Genomic DNA, 25,392 nt, shown 5'->3' with positions numbered 1-25,392 from the left:
ATAGCTGTTATATCTCCCTGCTTTCTTTCATTGAGATGAAAGCACTATTTTACCATCTTTCTTGGGTCTGTCCAGTTATTTGGTCAAAGATATTTACTGGTAATTCCATCTAGCACATCGAAGATGCTTCAAAGTGCTAAAGCAGAACGTTAATCAGGGCGGCATCAAACTTGGTAGAAGTTATAAAGCACATTCAGGATTCTGAGGACATTGGGTTGATCAGGCTTTTTCCCTTGTCCACTTTTGCGTAGACAAGAATCTGCCAAATTTCATAGGTATTCTGACTACACATTGTCTTCACAAAGTGCTGCCAGTTACCCTTTTTGAAAGACCGCTTATGGCCAATTAACCATTTATGATATTCCCTTTTAATACCCTTCATGATCACCATTACAGAAATCTCTGATCCTGATGTACTTACTGCCCTACGCACCTCCCTCCACTACAAGCGTTTGGCGTCATGGATATTAATATCAAAGGGTTTATTGTGTATTGCACCTGCCACCAGATCCAACTGCACTGGTATAGACTCCACCTTAAAGCCCAATAACGGAGCCCATCCTCACTCTCACTGGCTGTGCGTGAAGGAGTCAAGATCCTATCCATTTCACCTTCCTCAAATAGGCGTACACAGATCTTATCAATATGCCTACTAGACCTGCTCAGCCAGTTTCCTGCTTGATTAATAGACAAGTGACCACATGTGGGGGTGTTCCAACCATTTATTCCTCTAGAGTTGGATAGCTTACTGCTCATAACACTTTTCCCCATCACATTTTCACACTGAGGGAGCTCAACTCTATCAACACATCTGAAATTCCATTCTACACACAAAATCACCATTTTGTGGCTGTATGGGTCAGCCATGAGGACAGGGTGGCCTGCATATAATTCAAGATGTCTGCATCTACCACTATACCTGGGTGATCATAGATGTTAAAAATCAATAAACAATACTGACCACCTAGATTATTGATCATAACCTCTACTGCAAAGATATTACCCCTGTTATACATGGGCAAAATCATTGTGAATTCCATTCATTATTCACCCACACAATTAGACCACCACTAGGGCGACCCAGCACACCTTTCTTAGCTTGCTATTGGTGTATACAAAACCCATAAATATTGATTGCACCCCTCAGCATTGTTTCCTGGAGAGCAATTATATTAGAGCGGAGTAAAAGCCCCAGCGAGCCACCACTAGACAGGAGATGGGAGTGACCTTGTGTTCCACCTAATGACCCTACAACTTAACTACATCCTATTAGCTGTAGACGGAAGGACACGTTTTTGCCACTTTCACCCCTGAATGTTATCAAGTATAGGTGGTCCCTGCTTAGGAGAAGGTTATGGAACTGCTCGAGTTTGGGACTGCTTACACTTACACTGAGTATATTCCACAGGTAACTGAATCATAGGGACTTGCTTATTCAGAGAGGCTAATTCAGAGAGGTTTTATATGAGTGTATTAAACCTGCTGGGGGTGACAGTGAACTCTAGTAGCCACGCCACTGCCCCATCTTAATGGCGCAATAAACTCAAAATTACTTTTCTGCAACAATCACAGTGTTGGAACCCTAGAAAAGGTGGACAATAAAACTGAGAAATGTATATGTTTTCTAAAATCCCCAGTCAGTCTGCCCCAGTCACCACCGTTCTTGGATCAAGGACCATAGTATCTGGTAGGCTCTCTATACCAGTCTGTTGCTGCTGTACAACTGCCATAGCCTTTTTGCCCACCAGTGCTACTCCCTCTAGATTAGCGAGCGTCAACATTCCACAGACCTGTGACAATCCTCCCCAACTGTCCTCTGCATAGTTCTCTTCTACCGAGGACAAGAGCTCCTGATTTCCAGCCTTGTTTTCTTTGCCCTTAAAGAGCCAATTTGTAAGCGTACCCACAGACTTTGCCTGCCATTTCTGCTTTCTTGCCTCCCGTTTCCTCCGTTTTATTGATTTTTTACCAGTGGAAGTTAAGCAGATGGTCACTACCCCCCTCCTCCACTGAAATTATCACATTTTTCTTATGGGCAAGCAGCACCTGTATAAACGTAGCATGCCGCCTCTCCTTCCTTGATGGTATAGAGTCTAGTGTTGACTGTGCCTCCATCACTTGCATAGAGTCATTTTGTCTGGCGGGATTGTTCTCTGTAGGATTTGCTACCATAGCCACTGGGACACTTTGGACACTGTCTTCCTGCCTTTGAGACAGGTCTGCTGTCCTGATATCCTTTCTATTAGGCTTCCTTGTTTCTTTAGATCCTCGTGCATACCTCCACACAGCCTTAGGACGAAATGCATGACCCCAGGAACAATAGAGGGGCACGCTTTTGATGAATTTGCACAATTGCTAAGAGAAGAAAGAGGTGGGGTTCCAACCCCCTTTCTGTTGAAGCATTTACAGAATCTGATTCCAAGCTCAGGTTTGGGCTTTGTGAAGCTTCACTCATGATCGGGAGGGATTCAGAAATCATTGTAGCTGGTAATATGGCCACCAGTACCCCCATCTTCTGTGGAACCATGGCCGATATCTGAGTTTGATTACGCAGCGCATTGCATAAGTCAGGAAGAGAGTTATTGTCCACCAAAGCTCTCTTCCTGTACATTTCTGTGTCCATCGTTCCCCGTAGCCAAATTAAGTGTACGGTCTGAAGCCAGCTCCATAACTACATTCAAACCGGCAGCTACTTCCACTTCTGCTTGAAAGAACGCAGTAATGGTTCCCTGTGGGTCCACTTTCCCTTGTTTAGCCCCTCCCTGCTAAAGGGACCTTAATTCCATTTTACCTGGCAGTAATTCTCCTCCGTCTCCCGTTTCGTTTTTATTTTTGGGGGCAACCAATGTCAATTAGTACGGTTTGCTTTTTCTTGAGATCTGTGCCCTGTTTTTCCTAGTGACCATTCCTGTCATTATCAAAGCAGCAACAAAGCACCAAATCACCCACACACTGGTAATGTCTAACTAGGTGTTTCAGCACAATTTCCAATCTTCACTTTCCACACCCACAAGTTGACTCACACGACCAAATCCTAAGTACATTCCATGTTTGGGGGTGGGCGGTTATAGTAGCTGGATAACTATACAGCAGTCTTATACTTCCCTGCTGATAAACCCAGGGTACACCCACAATAGAACCACTTTGTGTTCTGCTTATTTCTCTTAAGTCCAGCGCTGCAGGCTCGACCAGAGGCTCAGCTCAATGCTCACTGTGGTGCTTACCAGAAGGAGCAAAGAAACTGGATGAAGCCTACTTGTGGGCTATCTCCCTGTTAAATTACACCGACTGCTCACCACCAGGTGGCCTCCAGCACCCACTCCTATTCGTTGGTCAAAGGTGTGGTCACTGTACCAGTTGACTCCACGGCTGCAGCTGTCCATGCTGACCGTGCACCACACATTGCTGCCGCACACCGCTGCTTACCTCACCAGTCTCGCAGCCTCACAGCTCACTGTGCCTATGGAGGTTAGCGGAAAGCACCTCGTGGCATCAAGCCTCACCATGTAGCGTTCCCACAATAGATTGCAATTCTGAGTACGGCTGCTTCCGACACCAGTACTTCAGCAGGTAAACAGTCACTGGGCTGTGAAGGTGTGGAAGCTGCAGCTTCTGGATAGTAGTTGTTCTAATACAAATCTCCCTTGGGTGGATCTCTACTACAAACACAGTTATAAAGTAGCAGAGTGTTCCTTGTCCATATACTGCACAGTCAGTTTGTGAAGTATTAATGTGCCATGGCTGAGATGTTAGCACAGTGTGTCATGCTTAGATATTTACCTTGGCATGGTATAAGAAAGCCATCTCAGACCTTGTTAAATACATTTTAGGGATATCATGTTCATCATTATCAACCTATTCTTGTCTGATATTAGTTCTTTTATGTATCTTGTAAATGACATAAAAACGACACCTGCTGAAAGAACATGTCAAATTGTATTCATTGTATATAGAAAAATCTCTTGTTCAGTGGTTGTAGAAAACATTCTCTCCCATTTGTAAAGAAGTATAATTTGTAAATCTCCCTGAAATATAATTTGATTTGAAAATATGCTGTGGGGATTCTTAAATAAAGGTTTCGGCAGGCGGCACCATATGTTGGCTTTTGTTTGAACTCTAGGGCTGAACCTGTCCATTGCATGACTCGCCATGCTGTTGAGTTGTCTGGGACTTGAGGGAAATCTGATGACTGGCCTCTTGAATCAAACAGAACTTTTTTGAAGATACTATAATTTGACGTGTGGCCTGATAGGCGAATTCTAAATCTTTATGTGGCAAAAACATAGGTTTTCAGAACATTTAAGTCTCCCATTTGGTGACCATACCCTATCCTCTAAATTCCTAGGACGGAGAGTTACAGACCTCTGACCCCGAACATCCTGGGCTGCTCTCTACAATAAAGCACTTACTATTTTTCCTTCTCCAAAATTCTTCAAGAATCGGGTGTGTCTGCAATTTAGACAGGCCCATATCTTCAGAAAGACAAGGTTCCTAACAGAATGGGAGAAACTAAAATAGTGAGGATTTAGATTCCTCTTTATTACTCTGTGATGTCTTTAGTAATTTCCTTTTTTACATGAGAGTAGACTAGGCGATTTGAGACGAGTCACACATGACACAGCGCCACCCAGTAACTATCACTGGAAGGTCACCTCTAGTTTAGAGCCACATGAGCAAGGAATTGTGTGAATGCAAATTAGCTCAAATGCAAGCCTTTTGCTCCATAACATTGTCCCAGTCTTACAGGGCAGTTACTGGGCCGCGCTGTGGTATATGAAACTTGGTTCATAATGCTCAGTCTACTTTCACATTTCGGGTGAAAGTTTTTTTTTCCAAACGTTTTTAACCCCTTTTTATACATAAAAGAAATGATTGTTTATGCATTCAAAACTCCATTGGAACAGTTTGTTGGAATGGTGTTTTATTAATTTTGGATAAGTTTGTGATTGTGAAAGTTCAGGTAAAATGTACATTAAATGCTGAAAACGTCCTACAAAATAGTGGGGCAAATTCTCAAAACTTGTTTGGGAGCAAGTATAAAATGCAGTGCTGCAAGCACATCGTGTCACTTGCCAAAAATGTTGTGCCCAATTCTCAAAGGGAATCTGAATGTGCACATCCCAGATACACTCAGTCACATACCCTTTCACACCCCTTTTCCCAATTGGGCAAATAGGGGGTTGCATTTCAATGCGTATCCTGGAATGAAGTTTGACATGAGTAGAAATTAGGCACCTTCCCTTGCGCCTGTTTTGGGAACAGCTGCAGGGGGATGCACAACGCATGACAGGGTGAGTTCTGATCCTGTCATACATTTTCCTGTAAGATTGAAAGCAATGGTTGGAACCGCTGCTGTCACACTTCCATTTCTACCCCCCAAACAGGGATAGAAAATCTTTTTTTTTTCATTTCATTTTGCATTTCACAATAACGGGCCCTTTACGTGCTATCATGCATTCCAACTCTCAACAATATCCTTTGAGTTAAACACTCTTTCTGGGAACTAGTATAAAAAGATGGTAAAATGCTATCATAAATTGCATGCTATGGATGAGCCGAACTAAATCCAAAAGTCTAGGACATTGAAGTAAAATAACAAAATAAAAACAGTAAACACAAACGATAGTGACAATATTTTCACTCATGTTTACTTTCATTTGTATGTATCATAGTTTTTTTCTTCTAATGTAGGTTATTTGAATACATTGCACCCCTTGTGCTAAATGAAAGTGATACTGAATATCTGAAAAAAAAACATATCATGATAAATTGATTGCAGAGGTAATGGTCAAATGAAACAAATGCAGCTTCATCAAGAGTCCAATCATATGTGGCTGATTTACTGAAAATGAGGTGTGGGGATTATTAAGAAGCTCACTGCTCCTAATCAGAGTGTTATATGAAGGCAATGTTGGATGAATGTGGAGTTACCTATACATTCTCCACAGCCTTTTTTCTACAAACCAATGAGCTTGTTGAGCTGTTCAACAAGACTCTAAAAGGAATGATAGGCGGCTATAAGAACCATTCAGGAGAAAATGGGATGTTCTCCTGTCATGCCTCCTGTTCGCCTATCAGGAGGTGACACAGAGTGGTGTCCTGTTCAGTCCCTTTGGCCGTCCTTTTTGGGGTCCGCTCAGTCTGATGAGGGAAGGATGGGAGGGCAATCCCTGAACTCCTCCTCATGTCATAGTGGACTATGCGCTTATCCTCTGATCTTGGATGGCCAAGTAGAGGCAACAGAGTACCCAGAACCTGAATGCCAGTCAGTACCTCATGAAGCACTGGCAAGGCCAGAAGACCACAGTGACGGTGTACATGCCTGGCCAGATAGCCTGGATCATGGAACCATTCAAGTCCATTGCCTTGCACTGCAAGTGGACTGGGCCCTACGTGGTGCTGGAAAAGATCTATTACGTTAACTACCTCATTGATAGAGAGACCCTAAAGCAGACGCATCAGGTGTTTCACGTCACCTGGCTAAAATCCTTTTACAGCCGCAATGACTTGGTATTGGCTCTGGTCAGGAATAACGAAACAGGAGGAGACAAATCCCCTCCCCAACTTGTTGCATGCTGAACCCACTGATGGGTATCTCGAGGAAGTTCAACTCTCGGCAGACCTCACGGAACAGCAGAGACAGGACTGCCAGCGGTTGCTGAACCAGTACGACGGCTGTTCCCTCTGACCCCAGGGAAGATTCATTGGAGTGTCTATGACAGTGCCACAGGAGCAAGTAAGCCGGTGAAGAGTAGGATTCACCAGCTGTCAGACAAGGTCAAGGATGCCATCAAGGAGGAGGTCCCTGACATGTTGGCCTTGGGGGTCATCAAGCCTTCCCTTTGCTCTGTGCTAGCCCAATGGTACTGATCCCCAAGATGTCCAGTTTTGGGAAGACCAAGGTCCACTTTTGCATGGACTATGGGGGCTCAAGTCTATCACGAAGACAGATGCACAACCCATTCCGCTGGCTTACAAGCTAATCGATCGGTTAGGCACTCTACAGTTCATGAGTACCTTCGTCCTCATGGCCGGGTATTGCAGATTGCTATGACTGAATCTGCAAAAGCGAGGTCAGCATTTCCCACCCCAGAAGAGCACTATCAGTTCACTGTTATGCCATTTGGATTAAAAAATGTCCCTGCCTCCTTCTAGAGGATGGTATAAACAGGTCCTAACAAAGCTAGAGGATTTCAGTATTTCCTACCTTGACGACTTTGCCGTATTCAGCAACGCCTGGGAAGATCATCTATCCCACCTGGAACAGGTGCTTCAAGCCATGCATAAGGCTGGATTGACTATTGAGGCCTCCAATTACCAGATAACGCAGGGTTCTGTGACTTACCTAGGATACCAATTTGGTGGCAGTAAGAAACAGCCTCTCCCTGCTAAAATTCAGGCAGTGATGGATTGGGATGTCCCCACAACCCAGACTCAAGTAAAAGCCTTCCTGGGACTCACGTGTTATTATTGGCCTTTCATTAGAGAGTTTGGGACTCTGGCCCTTCCCTAAAACTATGTAACTTTACAGAAGCTGCCAAAAAAATGTCACTTGGACCCCTGCCTGCCAGTAATCCTTCCAGAGCATGAAGGATGGCCTGTGCCAGGCCCTGATCTAAAGTTCTGAATATTAGCAAAGAGTTAATCATACAGACATTCACAAATTTTGCCTCGATGCAGTGTTAGCAGAACTGAACTTTGAAGGGGAAGAACAACCTTGTGCGTACCTATGTAGGTGCTTGATCAATCAAGTGTGCAACAGGGCCACTATTGAAAAGGAGGCATTTGCAGTATTTTGGGCAGTAGGCAAGCTGAAATGCTACATTTCTGGGTTTCAATTTATTGTCCAAACTAACCACAGACCTCTGAGGTGGCTTATGGCCATGTAGAGAAATAACCCCAAGCTATTGCATTGGCCGATATCCCTGCAAGGATTGGACATGGACATGGACATGGACATCCAACACAAACCTGGAGTATGAGCCAGACCCTTCGAAGGGTGAACCTTACCTTTTTGGCTGGGGGAGTGTGAGAAATGTCTATCTGGCGCCAGTGCGAAGCCCTGACATTTTTATTCTTAATACATACAATGATGCATGTAATTCCTTCCCCAAGGGGTAATCTGCTAACCAGACCTCCTTTGTCGCAGCTCCATACTAAAAGGATAATGCCCCTCTGCATTTGTAGCCTGATCTGCAGCACCCAGTTTGCTTGTGGCGCAGGTTCAAACATCACAAGATCCCCACCTGACTGTGGCAGTGACATCTGAGTCACTGCTGCATCAGAGCAACATTTTACCGGTACCCCAGACACAATGATTATGAGTACCCCATGCTGGTGGCAGGGTAATCTCTAAGAATAAGCAATGCCTGGGTTTAGGCATAGTGCATGGTGATACTTATTATCATGGTCGCCACATCCAAATGTGAGCCATCACTACTCCGGGAGGGATTGTGTATTCGGCTCAGATGGGCCAATACTGCCACCCAGCAGAACAGAAACCACAAGGACCTGGCATGTTTCCCTTTCCTGCCCCCCCCCCACTTACTCTGGGTGCAGGATCAAGAGGGAAAAGTCCACTTCAGCCAAAAGCAGGGATTGGTCCCCTAAATCAGGCTAGCTTTAGACCAACCACCTGGGGACTTGAGCCCATAAAAAAGGGGGTCTTGAACCCCTTCAAGAGAACACCTTCAGTTCCCTGAGGATTCTTAAGGCTGTGGAGATATTCTGAAGACTCTCATCTGGACATCTTTTGGGACAGTTGCACTGTCTATAGTCTTTCAACAGAGGTGAAGAAAGAACTGTCCAAGACCGAAAAAAGCCCTGTCCCGAACGATTTCCAGGGAACAGAGGGAGTGACCTGTGCTGTGGACCAGGACCAACCAATTTGCAACAGATCTTCTGTGCCAGAAGAGCAGACACTGAAGTGCAGTATCCTGTCCTTGAGCCGTTTGCAAAGGCCTCATAGCAACCCAGCGGGCCAGACCAGCCGAAGCTCCCTGTTCACCATACCAAACCAGTCGCTTCGTGCTGCCTGCATCCTCTTGTAGGTTTATAGTCATAATGTAGAAAAAAAAATGTCGACTTACAAAAGTCGACTTACAAAAATGTAGAAAAAAATGTAGAAAACAATAATGTTGAAAACCTATACATATAATGAAAAGAGTCAATTTTTAGAAAAAAAAATGTCGAAAAAAATGGCAATTAGCACTATCAATAAATAAATAAAAAGAAGAGTATCATTTACTAGGGGGGGTCCCCCCCCAACCCTCCTCACCCAACACCCCCCGGAAACCTCCCCACCCCCCTACCACCCTCTCACCCCTCATACTCAACACATTTTAATTATATATATATTTATTTCTTTTTTTTCGAAAAAATTCTAAAAAATGTAGAAAAAATTCGACATTATTGTTTTTCGACATTATTGTTTTCTAAAAAAAAAATCGACATTTTGACTTTCTACATTATTGCATTCTACATTATGACTGACCACCCTGAAAGAGAGGGGAAGCTCTGTTGCTGGCTGCATTCTTTCAACCAGCTGAATGATTGCACTGCATCTCGATCAGCTCAACACAGCATTGTGTCCACGCCAATACATCACTTGCCAGACTCAAAGCACCTGCTCTCTGCCAAAGAACCACCACCACCTCATCTTACACCCCCTCGAGCACCACTTAACAACCTTCACCCGTCGGCCAGGCCTGGCCAACATTGTTGCATTCTTGGGGCCTCACCGACCTGTATCACTTGAACCACTGACATTCAACTGCACGGAGCACTTGCATTCTCCCCTGTACAATGCCCACTTGTTGTGAAGGACTGCTGGATCCTACATGCCCGACTGAGCCTTAAGCGTGCATCGTTGTTGGAACCCGCGTCTGATGCGCCAGCAAACCGAGAACCGCGTTTAGGTACTGTGACACTGAACAGCTCACATGGTTCACTTGGGCCCTAGAGACTAGATAGGTCACAATCATCCCTGTCTTTACCAAGATATCATTTTTGGTAGTACTATACCTACCAACCCTGGAACTAAGCTTGAAGTGCTACTTACTCCAGTCTGTCACTTCTCTTCTGTTCTTTCCTTTGAGATGGGGTTTTATATAATAACCTCTTTCATTCCTCTAGCTGAAGGCATGTTTTATTTAAGTGTCTATATTTTATAGAACCTTGATTGGACATGCCCTTTACTTTTGGATTGTGATACTGTGTTGTTTATGTCACTACTGGTTCCCCATCACACCCCTCTTAGGAATGTTAAATGCCCTTGTTCTGCATTATCACAGAAAGGCAAAGGAGGTGTATCTTTTAATTGTCCCTGTTTTATCTTTATTATTGAGTTGTGTTTTGGTTTGAAGAAGTGTGAGGACTGAGTTGCGGTTTTGGTTCAGCTAATCCTTGTGCACGTGCAAGGCAGAATCCAATTTGTTACAGGCATAGCCTAATTTTTCTTATGACAATATTGTGGCAATAAGACCCGAGGCGACGGGCCAAGACCGCCCCAGGTAATGCCCCCGGGCCGTAGTTATAGGCCTGAACGTAGCGAGGGCCTTAACGAAGCCCCGGGGGCATTACCGTGGGCGGTAATGGCCTGCCGCCGAGGGTCTTATTGCCATTAGCACCCCGGAACCCGTTAGAACGGGGTGTTAATGGCATTGTATTTTCTGTTTCGCCACGCTTCAAAACAGAAAAAAAAAAAGAAAAAAATGGCCGCCGGGAAAGGGAAAACGGAGTCCGTTTTCCCTTTCCATGGCGGCCATCGGGAGCGGACACGCTGGGAACACAAATGGTCCCAGTGCGTCCGCTCCTGAAAAAAAGAAGAAAAGAAAAGAAGCAGAAGGTAAGTGGGGTTGGGAGGGTGTAAGGGAGGGGAAGAAAAAAAAGAAAAGTACCTGCGTCCCGCTGGGGGACGATGGAAGCCTCCAACCGTGTGGAGGCGCGGAGCGGGGATAGCCTGCTATCGTTGCCCAGCGGGGATGCAGGAGCAAAAAGGTAAGTGGGGTAGGGGGGAGGGAGGGAGAGAAGGAAAAAGAAAAAGCTTACCCGAGTCCTCACCGGGAGGCGAAGGCAGCCTCTCAGTCGTGGGGAGGCTCGGAGCGGGGATGGCCCCGCTTCGAGCCTCCTCACTGGCTGAGGGGCTGCCATGGCCCCGCCGAGGACAAGGCAGCTGGAATCCCGGCCGAGAATCGAAGGATTCTCGGCCAGGTAATGACCTGTCGAGAGCCAATCAGAATACTTGCTGCATTCTGATTGTCTCTCGCCGGGTACTATTCTGGTTAAAGGACTGATTGTACCAACAAGGGTAAGTTGAACAAGAAACTGGCCATACTTAACATTTCTAGTGAGAACAGATGTCCTGCTTTACTGTGAGGTGTTGGAAAGTCTTAAATGGAAAACAAATCTTAGCCGGAAGCTTGTTAAACTTGGGAAGAAGATGCTAACCCAAAGAGAGGTGTCAATGAATGCATTAGGGTACCAGCACACGCATCCTACTAACTAGTATGTTAACCTTGAGCAAAACACCCTAGCCCAAATTGCATTGTGCTATCACAATCATGCCAGAGGGTTAGGATGCTAACACTATTAATGGGTTATAGGTGGACATAGCATTGAATGCAGAATCTCTTAATCAAACTAACAAAGCTCCTAGCATTTTAAAGTCATCTGTGTGCACTAGATTACATGACACACGAAGGTGAGGAAGTATCAGGCACTTTATTGCCATCCTCACACTTGGGCCTGAGACTCGAGCAATCTGCTAGAGTGTATATGCACCATGCATAGTCGGGCCTGTGGCATTCAGTGGTGGCAAACCAAAACTACACACTGAGGGCCGATTAATTTACTTTTTTGCACGGTTCGAACTTATTTTGCACTGCTAAAAAGTGACTTTGCACGGACGACATAGACCCTGATTCATGGAACCGTGCAAAGTGTATTTTTGCAGTTATGTCATTTGTACTGCAAACATGACTTTGTACTGACTTTACTCAGGGTTGGTGTTGGCCGTGCAAAGTCACTTTTCAGCAGTGCAAAGTCAATAGTTTTGGCTTGTATACGTATTAGACATTTACCTCCACTTTTATTCAATGTCTAGGTACTCAAACCATTTTGAATCTGCTAACATCAATGGTCAGTTAATACCTTTACAGCTGTGCCTGGCATGTGCCTTGCCCCTGTCTACACAAAAGCCCAAACGGTTGACATTGCTAACTGTTAGCAGAATTATATGCAGTACCCTTTGGGAACACTACACACAATTAGGACTACAAGTGGCAGCACACATTCACCCTTGGTACATGCCTGTACTACACAGTAAAGTGGTAGCAATGGCTGAGCAGCCAGACTTATCTCAAGAGCAAGTGAGCAGTATCAGATAGTTACACACAGGACAGCAGTTACTATGATTCAACCAAACACTAACTCAAGGTTTCCAAGTAAAAGAATATACATTTATTTACTTTTTAGTTATATAACTTTTCAATAAAGTGAAGCAGTTCAAAAATCACACTCTTAATACACCACACCACTCCGAATAGTTGACAGACAAGTTAAGCTCACAAAAATGAAGTGGGAGCAAAATGGCACTCTGTTAATTAAAAAGGGAGAGAAAGACACAATTGGGCAGAAATGGAGCAGTACCAACAGGTAAGTAAGCAGGGCAATCTAGAAAGAGGAACTCCAGTGATAGGATCAAATCAAATAGGCTTAGGGTCAAAGTCAATAGGATAAAAGTCTTTTGCTCAAGATCACACGGTTCAGGGGAGTTCACGGTTAAGTCTTTGCCAAGAGTTCCGGACGAAGTTGGTCGGAAGAAAAGTTAGTTCAAAGAGTAGAGAAGGACAAGCCCTTGGATTGGAGAAAGATTTCATACACTTTCACCGTGGCTGGACGAAACGAACAACCAGATGTTGAACAGTAGCTTAAATGGAGAAGAAGCTGTAGCTGCGGCGGAAGTTCCTGGTAGTTCCAACAGGCTCACGGTTCCTGAAGCGACTGTCAGACTGACACAAAGTAGGAAGACTGGAGGGTCCTGCACTACCCAGGGAAGAAACCAGCAGTGGAGCAAAGCAACAAATAAAAGGTGCGCTCCTTAAAACTGAAGCAGGGTCCGACCTTCCTGGCTATCCGGCCCACTGTAGCTCTGTACAGCGAATTCGACCAGAGGAGGGAGTCCTGGTTTGGAGTTTGGGTGAACTGGTTGGTCCCACCAGCTCAAGGGAAGAAGATTCTTGGAAGATCCTCTCTGTCGTTGGAGTCTGAAGATTCGGACCTGCACCAGGGCTTCACCGGGCGATTCAGTCATTGTAGGGGTCCTCTTCTGTAAGCTCCTCTTCGGTTCTCTCGTTCCAGTGGTGACTCTGCTCTTCCAGACCCGGACACCTGCGTTTTATCCAGGTTTCCCCCATTCACACAGCCTGGCTGTCAATCACACAGCAGGGTGGCTGTCCCGGCCGGACAGTCACCTAGCCAATCAAACAGGAGTGCGACTTGGGTTACCAAGGGAACCCATGGCAGGGGTCCTAAGACCCCTCCCTCACATCCTGCCAACCCAGACTTTCAGGCGCCTAAAGGAGGGCTTCTGTGCAGAAGCCCGCGAAAAGACGGTAAACAAAGAAACCAAACCTGGTTTGGCGCGCAGAGAAGAACACAAGAAAGACTTTTCCAAAAAGAAATGGTGACTAAACCCAGTCGGAACAATATTAAAATCAATATGGTCAAGCAGGTTTAAGTTTGAGGCTACCAAGATAGCCTTAAACAATACCATGGTTATTTAAGATAACCGTGGTAGAAAAAATAGGGTAGTTATCACTGCCAACAGCCAAGTCTTAATGGAAAGGGAGCAAAACAGTGCTCCAAGAGAAACAGACAAAAAGGGATAAGAATTAACACTTTCCAATACTCCATTGAAGATGGCGTGTACTGGGTCTGTGGTTTAAAGAGACTACATAAAGTTAATGGTAACTTTACATGTTCCTGGGGGACAGTAGTCAGTCGCAGAAAAATAGAGTAAATGGGAAGTCTAAAAGACAACCCTGTTTCACTGCACTGAAGGTGCTGTGTAACACACATTAAAAAGATGATGCCTATGGAGTAGGTGAGACTCCATAGCCCAAGATCACATAAAAAGGTAAAACACACACAGCAAAACATATGTAAGTGAAAAAATAAATCCTAGAAATCCAGCAAAGCTGCTGAGGGACTCAGTAGTTAAGGGACATTAGCCATTTATGAGCAGTCTCCCTAACACTAACGCTTGCTTTGTGATACTAGGGACAAGAAAAGGTATAATCAGAACTCCTTCATGTGTACTAGGTCTGGCAGGCACAAGCTGGAGGTCCATACAGAAGGTATACTGAAGTGGGAGTACAACAACTCCCTAAATATATTTTGGTGGAGAATGCGGACAGCTTTAAGCTAATTTTTGCATTGGCTAGGGGCTTGATGAAGGCAGGTATCAATGGCGCACCCATTAGATGGACCTTCAAGAGAGTACTTTGAGAAGCCATCTGGCATATTTAATTTCCCATCCTATCATAAATTGGCTAAAACATGGCCCAAACAATTGATGATACAGAAAGGGAAGGGAATCATGACCACGTATTTGAAATTCAGGAACCCAACACATCAACAAACGAACATTCAGACCAAGACCAAGACCACGATCTGAATGACACCTGGCATAATAGGATCGTTGTCCGTCCTCCCTTTGGTCCCCTCCATTTCCTTGTCGCGCCTTGAAACACTTGTGTATAGGCGCAGCATAAATGCCATATCATATCATATCATATCATATCATATCATTGTTAGGGAGAATTCTCTGTTTAGGCTGAATTTCCTAACCTAGTGAGTCCCCCAGCAGCTTTGCTGGATTTCTGGAGTTTGTTTTTTTCCATCCTGCCAAGAGTGAGACTCTTTTTCTCCCACTCTTGGACATGAATGTGTGTAATTCCTTTAAATGTCAATGTGTTCTATGGGCTATGGGGTCTTTTACTCCATAGGGTCTCATATGTTTTTCTATGTGTGTTACACCACACCCTATGTGCCGTAACACTGGGGGGTCCTAGCGGACCTCCATCATAGACTCCATACCGGGGGACTGACTACTGTCTCCCCGGGCATGTAAAGTCACCATTGGCTTTACTAGACCTACATTTACTAACAGAACTGGTACAAACCATCCTATTGTGGACGTACTAGTAGGGGTAAATTACTCCTGGGTCTGTTATGCAAGGGGGCACTGTCCCGTCCCCCCTCGTCGAGTTTTGGCTGGTGGCAGTGGAAACTACTTGTTATATTCGACCCCGAGTATAACCCTATGGGATTCTTCCCATTGTTGGAGATTAATACTTTTCCTCGTTAATCTCTAACATACCACCGGTTTACTTATCTTAAATAAGTCTATCGGATGGTATTTTCTGCCAGAACTCGGTTTTTAAAATGACGTCTGTGTTCGTCTCTGTGACTCCTAAACTGAAGGTTGAGCCCTTTGTTCCACTTTTGGCGGGCTTCTGTACAGAGACCCTCCAAAGTGGTGCCATTCTGTCTGGGTTACCACAGGGGTATGGGAGGGGGTTTAGGCACCCTCGACCGAGTTGCCTTGCCAACTCCAGTCGCACTCTGGTGTGATTGGCCCAAGTGGTGAGCCTCCCCGCTCACCACTTAGCATGTTTTGATTGACAGCTAGGCTGAATGAATGGGGGTTTTCTGCATAAAAGCAGGGCTTTTGGGACTGGATCTTCAGAAGTCGCCACAGGACCTAAGAATCCAACGAGGGTAAAGCTGAACCGACCTGCAACGACGACACCTCCGGTGGAGCCCTGCTGAACCGACTCACCACTTCCCGACGACAGAGGAGATCTCCCTGGCGGAGAGTCTCTTCCCCTGACTGGTGGGAACAACCAGTCACCTTTGCTTTTTCTTCGCTCCAGGACGCAGTGGTCGAATTGCCCGTGCAGAGCATCCCGGCAACCGGATAGCCACTACCCCTGTACCACGACCAAGATGTGGTGCCTTGTGACGGAGCACTCAGCGGCTGGTCTCTTCCCTGGTGGTGCACCGGACTTCACTTTTCTTCGACGACGAGATCATCTCTACTCTTGGCAAAGACCCGACGTGCATCCACCACCAGGAACAACTGCCCCCGCCGGAGCTGTCTCTCCACAAACAAGGTACCGTGTCCGCCTGGCTTCCCTTTCTGCCGGATAGAGTGAGGTGTCTTAATCCTCGCCTTTTCATTGGGTCGCCTCCAAGCTTTCTTTAACTTACTGTTCTGAACTGGTCCAATCTTTCCATAGCAATTCGCGCTAAAGACTTGAAGAGCATTTCCACTGAGACACTTTTTGGGACATATCGCCTTGCCTCTCTCCGAGTGGGCCTGGCCTCTGAACTTTGTGATCTACAGTAGACCCTGCCTTACTTGCCTTGCATTTGTCCGTAAAGTATTGGTACCGAGTGATTTCATAAACCTGCCTTATTTTTCACTCCCGTCCTAACGAATACTAGAGTGCCATCTAGGGTAACGCATACACCTCTGTCTGCAAATAAGTGATGCCAGTCAACCTAGACTTGTCGAACTATTGTTAGGGGGATTGATCTTTTTCTTCGTATAGTATTTGTGATTGAAGTTATTTTGCTGTAAGAGTGCCAGAGTGTTTTCCAAAGATGTGTTGTTATAAATAAATACCTTTATATCTTTACACCGAAGCCTTGTTCCGTGTCTACTTGTTCTACTGTGTAGATTGCCCTATTTTGTATACTCCACATACTGCCTAACTCTTCTTGAGGGAAGTCTGACTGCTCAGCCACAGCTACCAAGTGAATCTGTGTGGTACAGACTGCTACCAAGTGGGTTTACTGCCAAACACCTGTAGTCCTAAATCTTTTGCAGTGGTCCCAGAGGGAACTGCACAGGTTTCCGCCTAACACTGGTGTACAGCGGTGGGATTTGTATCACGTATACAGTTTAAGTGCTTTTCGACAATTTAGGATAACTAACCACAAGGCATAGCACTAAAGAAAGCAACTTTCAAAAACATGTCTACTATGGAAGCTTACAGTCAAGAATCCTTGTCAGGTGAAAATACTGAGAGTTTGCAAGCTCTCTGTAGGCAAGAGAATCTTTCTGTAAGAGGCAAGAAGTTAGAACTGATAGCGAGATTGCTGGCGAACCAAAGTCTGGGTACTGGTTCAGAGGAACCAACTTCTCCAGCAAATGTAGATAACAGTGATGGTGTTGATCTAAATCATAATTCTGATGGTAGTGATGAAGAGGCTGAAGAGGAAGGAGAGGCTAACAAAACTGTCTCCCCTGCTCCTCTACCTGCCTTACCAGCTGTACCTTCGGGGCCCATACCAGGTCCCACATGTAACTCTGCTTATTTTGAACTTGAAAAAATGAAGCTCGAATTAGAATACAAACGGTTCTTGGCTCAATCTGAAAGAAACCAAGAGCTCGAGTTCAGACGGATGAATGCCCAGGCTGAGCAGAAGCAAGCTGAGTTGAGGCTCAGGGAAATAGAACTTAATCACGAGTTAGAGATGAAAAAGTTGTCTATAGAAAATGCTTCTCTCTCCTCTGGTTCCTCTAGGAGCTCCGGTCCCAAAAGACCCCGGATGCCGAAGGAATTAGTGGGTATGTATGAACCGAGATTGGATGTGTTAGATTGGTTAAAACTGTTTGAGTACAATCATGGGCTCCAGGACATCACCGGGAATTATTTACTTCCCTGGTTGTTCTCTAGGCTACCCCCTGTTGCGACTGATGTGGTAATGGAGTTGCGGGAGGCGGATAAGACGGATTACGAAAGTGTGAAACTAGCTTTGATAGCTAGATTCGGGAAGACCCCTTCCCAGTATCTTAAGAGGTTTAGAACCCTCAAAAAGCATGATGGTACCCCTTGGGCTACTTGGGTGAGTGAAGGTTTGAAAAACTTAGAGGGATGGATTAAGGGTTACAAAGTGAACACTTATGAGGGTATGAAGAATCTTTTTATGTTGGAGTCGATTTATGATGCCTGTTCTCCTGAGCTCAGACAGCACTTGGCTGATTCGAAGGAATTGGATTCCCGAAAGCTAGCTAAGGCTGCTGACTTGTGGGTTGCCAACATGGCTACTCATAAGTATTCTGGGGCAACTCAGAAAAAGGATGAGGGAAAACAGCCTAAAAAAGACTCCAAAGAGGGCCCCAAACAAAACCAGAAGGGTAAGCCACAAGGAAAACCGCAGCAGAATAGTGTGTCTTCTGGTGCCAAACCGGAAGGAGGGCAGAACAAGCCATCATTCCAGAAAGCTTTTGGTAAATGCTTTGTTTGTGGCTCGACTGACCACGTGAAAGGAGATCCCAGATGTAAGGGTAAACCTTCAGGGGTCCAGCTTGTCTCCTTAGCCTTCGCTCCAGAGGAGGAAGTCCAAATGGCAAGTGGAAACTTTCTACTGCTAGCTGATGAACCCATTGGAGTCTCAGCCAGCGTTTCTTTAGTATCTCTGAAGTTGTGGGAACAACAGAATTTAGATGTCTATAATTCTATCCCTGATAATACTAAAGAGTATTATAAGGACAGTGTCCAGGTGAATGGTCAGAAGACTCCTGCCATTAGGGACACTGGGGCCAGCATAACTGTGGTGGATACATCGTTTTTTCAGGCTGAGGATGTTGCTAAGGCACCCAAACGCCTCACCAAGATAGCTGGAGGGCCTGTGCAGATGCTTCCCCAATTACCAGTTCTCATCCAGTGTAACATCATGACTGTGAAGATACCTGTCAGCATACAGAGTGAGGTACCAGGACGCATACTGTTGGGTAACGATTTGAAAACTCTCGGAGTTGTATCGCATACTCCCAGACCTCGTAGTAAACGGTTACAGGAGCTAACCAGACCTGCAAGAGAGAGGACCATGCGCGGTACTCTCCAGGAGATGATGAAGAAAGAGAACCCTCCTGCTCCACTGGAATTGTCGGCAGCTGTCTCGAAGAAGTCAGAAGCGAAAGGGAAACCTAAGACTTCTACCCCGAAACCAGCAGCCAGCATTTCAGTGCAGCCAACAAGGACTTCACCGCGGTTGTCCAAAGTTACACCCATAACTCCAACTCCAGCTGAGGTTGAGAGGGAGGTACAACCCTGTGTGGTAGAGTTAGACTCTGAGGAAGAGCTAATGGAAGGCCAGGAACTCATTGGAGATCTGGATCCTGTTGACCATCCTGAGCTGCAGTCTTTACTGGCAGAAGGTGGACCCAGCAGGGCAGACTTCAGTAAGGGACAGAGAGAATGTCCAACTCTGGAAGGTCTTCGCCACCAGGCAGAAGCTCAGGCTGAAGGGCAAGAGCCTAGGAAATACAGGTTGCACTGGGAAGATAGCCTCTTCTACAGTGAACCGACCGAGCCTGCACCTGGAGACTACAAGCGGCTTGTAGTACCCCAAGAGAACAGACCGCAGTTCTTGCAGTTAGCCCACGAGATTCCTTTGGCTGGTCAGTTGAGTTTCAAGAAGACTAAGGAAAGGCTCTCTCTCTACTTCTATTGGCCAAAGATGGGGGCCGAAGTAGAAAAGCACTGCAGGAGCTGCCACACCTGCCAGACCTCTAGTAAGGTTGGCTCCAAGAATGTGGCACCTTTAGTGCCTCTCCCAGTTGTGGGAGTCCAATTTGAGAGAGTAGGGATTGACATTGTTGGTCCCCTTGATCCTCCAACCTCCTCAGGCAACAGGTTTATACTTGTTGTAGTAGACCATGCTACTAGGTATCCTGAGGCAATTCCTATGAGGACTGTTACAGCTCCAGCTGTGGCTAAGGCCTTCCTTGGTATTTTTACTAGGGTTGGGTTTCCTAAGGAAGTAATCTCTGACAGGGGGTCAAACTTTATGTCCCACTACATGAAAGCCACGTGGAAAACCTGTGGAGTTACTTACAAGTTCTCAACAGCTTACCACCCACAAACCAATGGGTTGGTAGAACGGTTCAAACGAACCATGAAGAGCATGATAGGTGCTTTAGAGGAACCCCTAAAGCGTAAGTGGGACCTTCTACTGCCATGCCTTCTATTTGCTTATAGAGAAGTCCCTCAGGAGGGAGTAGGTTATTCTCCCTTCGAACTCCTCTATGGTCATCCCGTCAGAGGTCCATTGGCCCTGATTAAGGAGGGGCTGGAGAGTGCTCCTTCCCCCAAGCCAGTCAGAGTGACTCACTACGTGATAGGTCTCCGGAGGAGAATGTCGCACATGATGACGGAAGCAAGCGATAACTTGAAAGCTGGACAAGCATTGGTCAAGCACTGGCACGATCAAAAAGCTAAAATGGTTGAGTTTTCTCAAAACCAGCTCGTTCTCGTTATGATCCCAACAAGGCAGAGGGCCTTGCAAGACAAATGGATGGGACCCTTCAGAGTTGTGGGTAAACTCGGAGAGGTCAACTATCTGGTGGACTTGGGCAATCCCAAGGAGGCTCCGACAGTCTTCCACACCAACCGACTCAAAGCGTATGTCTCAAGACCAGATGTAGGAGCGTTGCTTCTAGCATCATCCGAGGAAGAAGAAGAGAGTGAAGCTCTTCCGGATCTCCTCAGAGGCTTACCTTTAGACGAAAAAATTGAAGGAGTAAATCTCTCCTCCAATCTGACACCCGAGCAACAAGAAGAGTGCAAATCTATGTTGAATCAGTTTGCCTCTCTGTTCTCGCTTTCACCAGGCTTGACCCCTTGGGGCCAGCATGACATACTCACTGGTGACTGTCTGCCAGTCAAAAGCAGAGGATACCGAATGTCAGAACACATACGAACCCACATCAAAGGTGAGGTCAGCAAGATGCTCGATCTCGGGGTTATATAACCCTCTACTAGTCCATGGTCTAGCCCAGTTGTGTTAGTACCAAAGGCCGGATCTAAAGAACTTAGATTCTGCGTGGATTATAGAGCTCTTAATGCAGTCACCAAGACTGATGCCCACCCTTTGCCAAGAACAGATGAGTTGGTGGATAAACTTGGCGCCGCCAAGTTCCTCAGCACATTTGACTTGACGTCAGGCTATTGGCAAATAGCCCTGACAGACCATGCCAAGGAGAAAACTGCATTTTCTACCCCCGTTGGCTTATACCAGTTTAAGGTAATGCCTTTCGGATTGAAGAATGCACCTGCTACGTTTCAATGGATGGTAAACCAGGTTCTGAATGGGATGGAGGACTTCTGCATGGCATACTTGGATGACATAGCAGTGTTCAGCAATTCCTGGGAAGAACATGTAACCCACCTGAGAGATGGTTTGCAGGCTCTTGGACGAGCCAATCTGACCATAAAGGCGAGTAAATGCCAAATTGGACAGAGTAAGGTAGTCTATCTTGGACATGAGGTAGGAGGTGGAGAAATAAGGCCTTTGCTCAGTAAGATCGACGCTGTGCAAAATTGGACAACACCTACTACTCAAACCCAAGTGAGAGCCTTCCTAGGCCTCACTGGGTATTACAGGAATTTCAAAGAGAACTATGGGACCATAGCTTCTCCACTGAATGTCATCTCCTCGCCCAGATTTCCTAAGAAGGTTAGATGGAACAAGGAGTGCAATCAGGCTTTTGAAAACCTGAAAAAGGCTCTTTGCCAAGCCCCAGTACTCAGAGCTCCTGATTACCGCCAACACTTCATTGTGCAGACAGATGCTTCAAATGTAGGAATAGGTGCCATACTCAGTCAACTGGATGGGAAAGGTAGGGATCACCCCGTTTGCTTCATCAGCCGCAAGCTGAAGGATCCTGAAACAAGGTGGGCAACAATCGAAAGAGAGTGCTTTGCTATCGTGTGGGCTCTGAAGAAGTTTAGGCTGTACTTGTATGGTTCTACTTTTGTCATTCAGACTGACCACCAACCCTTGAGATGGTTAATGCAAATGAAAGGGGAAAACCCAAAATTATTGAGATGGTCGATCTGCCTGCAAGGTTTTGATTTCACCATTGAGCACAGGTCAGGGTGTCACCACCAAAATGCTGATGGTCTCTCTAGGATGTATGTCATCGACTAGAGGTATGAGATTCATCCAGGAGTGGATTAAATCCTCCTGTCCCTTAGTGTGGGGGGGGCGAGTGTTAGGGAGAATTCTCTGTTTAGGCTGAATTTCCTAACCTAGTGAGTCCCCCAGCAGCTTTGCTGGATTTCTGGAGTTTGTTTTTTTTCCATCCTGCCAAGAGTGAGACTCTTTTTCTGCCACTCTTGGACATGAATGTGTGTAATTCCTTTAAATGTCAATGGGCCTCATTACGACCCTGGCGGAAATCGAAAAACGATGGCGGAAATGCAATACCGCCATCGAATAGCGCTCGGTGCGATTATGACCCGTCACCGCAAAGTACGATGCCATTAGCGACACCGTAGTGAACGCCAACGCTAACTGCACCAAGTACGCGCGCGCGCGCCATGCCAAACCGTAAATACCACCATGGCGCAACGGTACGCGAATTCTGACCCTAGCGGACATGCACCTAACGCCATCAAGCACGGCGGAAAGTACCATTCCGCCATGGTGAGAAGTACGGCATCGCGAATCAACCGTAAACGGCCCCACTGAGTGCCTGTACACCGCTCCCTGGCCACATTGTACAACTCCCCGTAGGTGCAATGAAGTCACAATGCAACCAGTGAAATGTACAAGTCACCCATGCATGCCAACGAACAAAAGAATCTCAAGAGGGGCCAATGGGAGCTGCAGGGCACAGATGGCACGAATACAGAAGCTATTCCAATGGACATGACCTCAGTCTCCCACCAAGAAACGCACGCAAACACAGGCACCTGTGACCAGCAACATTCAGAAAATCACATCATTCCACCAATCCACCTGGCTGACCGGCATCTGTCACACAAAACCTAATCCCCCGCCCCTGAGCATGACATCATTCAAACAGTCATATTGGCAGCCCTTATCCCTGACCTCACTGGGCTTCGTAGGCAAACGCGCCCAGCACAGTACCACGCAACTATACTCCGAAGATGGAACCCAATGCAGATCTCCCCACAATACATCGCTCCCCAAATAGGAATATGCCACATCACTTGCAAAGAAGAACGCTACACGGCCCATATCAGAATAGAAATTTAATGCACAACAAATTCACCAAGCCCATACAGCCATTAGGCCATGAACTCCAAAACACATTTCACCATTGTGGGCTGCATCCGCAATAAATGACCAGCTACTTCTTGTGTGACGCCCTGTTCCTTCATGGTACACAGGGCCACATTCTCGTACGAAAAGGCAACATGGAAGCGCCCAGAACCGCAGGGCCGACCCAATGGGGAGGCACTAGTCCAGCTGAAAGGCCGAAATGTTGCTCCGAGCCACTAGTACTGCGTAAGGGCATGTGGCCCATTGGCGATCGTCCCATAAGATCGTAATGCTGCTCCACTGATTAACACGAAGCAGCAGGTGTCGGGAGTAAAATCCATCTGCAGGAGTGGCATACAGATGGCAGTGGCAAAAGGGGAGGAGATACCTGTCAACCAAATGAAATGAAAAAGAATAGAATGGCCATCAGAACTACATTTGATTTACTCACTTCAATGATCACACCAAATCCACAGCCATATGCATGCTAGCCCACTCCAAAGGATCATCACCACCCAAAAACCACTTGCGACTCATAACTATCTATATCGAGGTGAAAACACCATCACAAACGAGTGTACCTGTGCATGCGTCTGTTAAAACAGAATCCATCAGATGGGATTGGTAACGTGCATGGACACAAGTGTCTGAAGGCGCGTCGAGACAGGGAGGGCTCAACAAGGCCAGATAGACGATGGTCCCACTATGGCAGCCCTGCATCACATAGCGCAGGGGAGGCGGACAGATCCCAAGAAGCCCTGTACATGGCAAACTCTGTATCAAATCATCTGTCCATGCATCCATTCATCATTCCCTCATCCCGTAATGATAACGCCTGTTCCCATACTCACATAACATGTGAAAATTCCATTGAGTCTGTGCGTCATGCAGCCTGCATAATCCACTGTGCCCCAGCCCGTAATTCCAGTGTTGTGAAGTAACATGTATTTGGGAACGTCCGGCCTCATCGTCCACTTCGCTATTGCGCATCCCAAACTATTCATATCAATCATTGCATCCCCGCCATGGCCCCTGTCCCAAGGACATTGAACAATAGAACGTTATATTTGCAGTCAGACCTGTGGGCATCTCCTCGCCGCTAGCTGAAGACCGAAAGCGCCGCCCTTCGAATTCCTCATTTGCAACATCACGTCGAAAAGGCATCTGTGGCCGCTTGAAATCACAAATTAATCCATCTAGTGCGGCTGTGTGTGTAAATGGCAACTGCCTTCACTCACAAATGGGACGCCCCGCCCGTCGTTGAAACTCGGTACAGTGATGCATGAGGGTCCACCGTTACTCGAGTACTACGTTCCACTGACCCTTCACAAGTCTGTTCGCGACTGCTAAGATAGTATGTGAAACAATGGGACCATAGCCGAATGAACATATCAACCAATGTTACACTGCCATCGGGTACAAATACATGATTGTAATAGCAAGATGCCATTCCTCGAATTGCAGCGTTGTGTGCGGGACGTGCTCGCCCAAAGGGGAGAGCAGCTTGCACAGGTGGAATGAATCACCACAGGTGGAGGCCATACAGCCTGAAAACACATAAATAGCACACCCAGTCTCCTCCCACAACCACACCCACTCCGAAATGCTACCGGCAGGACTCGCGATGTTGGCCCTGGGGGACCTGATAGCACTGCAAGTACTCCAACTCCAAGAAGAAGACGAACACCAACCACAACCGGCCGCACGGAGGAGACGCAGGAGGAGGAGGAGGGCAAGGCAGGGCCAGCAAGGGCCGCCAGCACAGCCACTACCACCACGCAGGCAGCCCGCAATCCCACGCCTCCGAGCACATCCGTTCAACCTCACTGATGAGCAGATCCACACCCTCTACCGTTTGGACCAGGACACCATAGCCGCCATTGTGGACATGACACAGGCTGACCTTGTCAGCATGATAGATAGCCCAACCGCCATCCCACCCCTACTGAAGGTGGTGTCTGTACTCCACTTCCTGGCCACAGGCACCTACCAGCACACAGTCAGACAGTTGCATGGCATCTCACAGCCACTGTTCTCACGGACACTATTGCAAGTGCTCGATGCCCTCCTGAAGCACGCAGACGACTACATCTCTCTACCACGCTCGGAGCAGGAAATTACGAACACAAAAGTGGGATTCCATGCACTTGCCGGCATACCGGGTTGCATTGGTGCCATCGACTGCACCCATGTGGAATTGGTCGTCCCACATGCCATGGAGGCCCAGTACCGCAACCGAAAACAATTTCATTCACTGAATGTACAAATGGTGTGTGACTCCAACAGGATCATTACACATTGTTG

At 46.5% G+C, this 25,392-nt stretch overlaps 1 protein-coding gene across 1 annotated transcript in view; it reads right to left on the bottom strand.

Moving 5' to 3' along the window:
- Window positions 1–25,392, bottom strand: part of LOC138472599 (neuromedin-U receptor 2-like) — a 433,131-nt gene that overhangs the window by 166,064 nt on the left and 241,675 nt on the right. The gene's annotated exons all lie outside the window — the stretch shown is intronic.

Source organism: Ambystoma mexicanum, chromosome 8 (assembly GCF_040938575.1).
Source record: "Ambystoma mexicanum isolate Mex_15411 chromosome 8, UKY_AmexF1_1, whole genome shotgun sequence".
NCBI lineage: Eukaryota > Metazoa > Chordata > Amphibia > Caudata > Ambystomatidae > Ambystoma > Ambystoma mexicanum.
The sequence above is the reverse complement of the archived record's forward strand: the minus strand, read 5'-3'. Positions and strand labels throughout refer to the sequence as shown.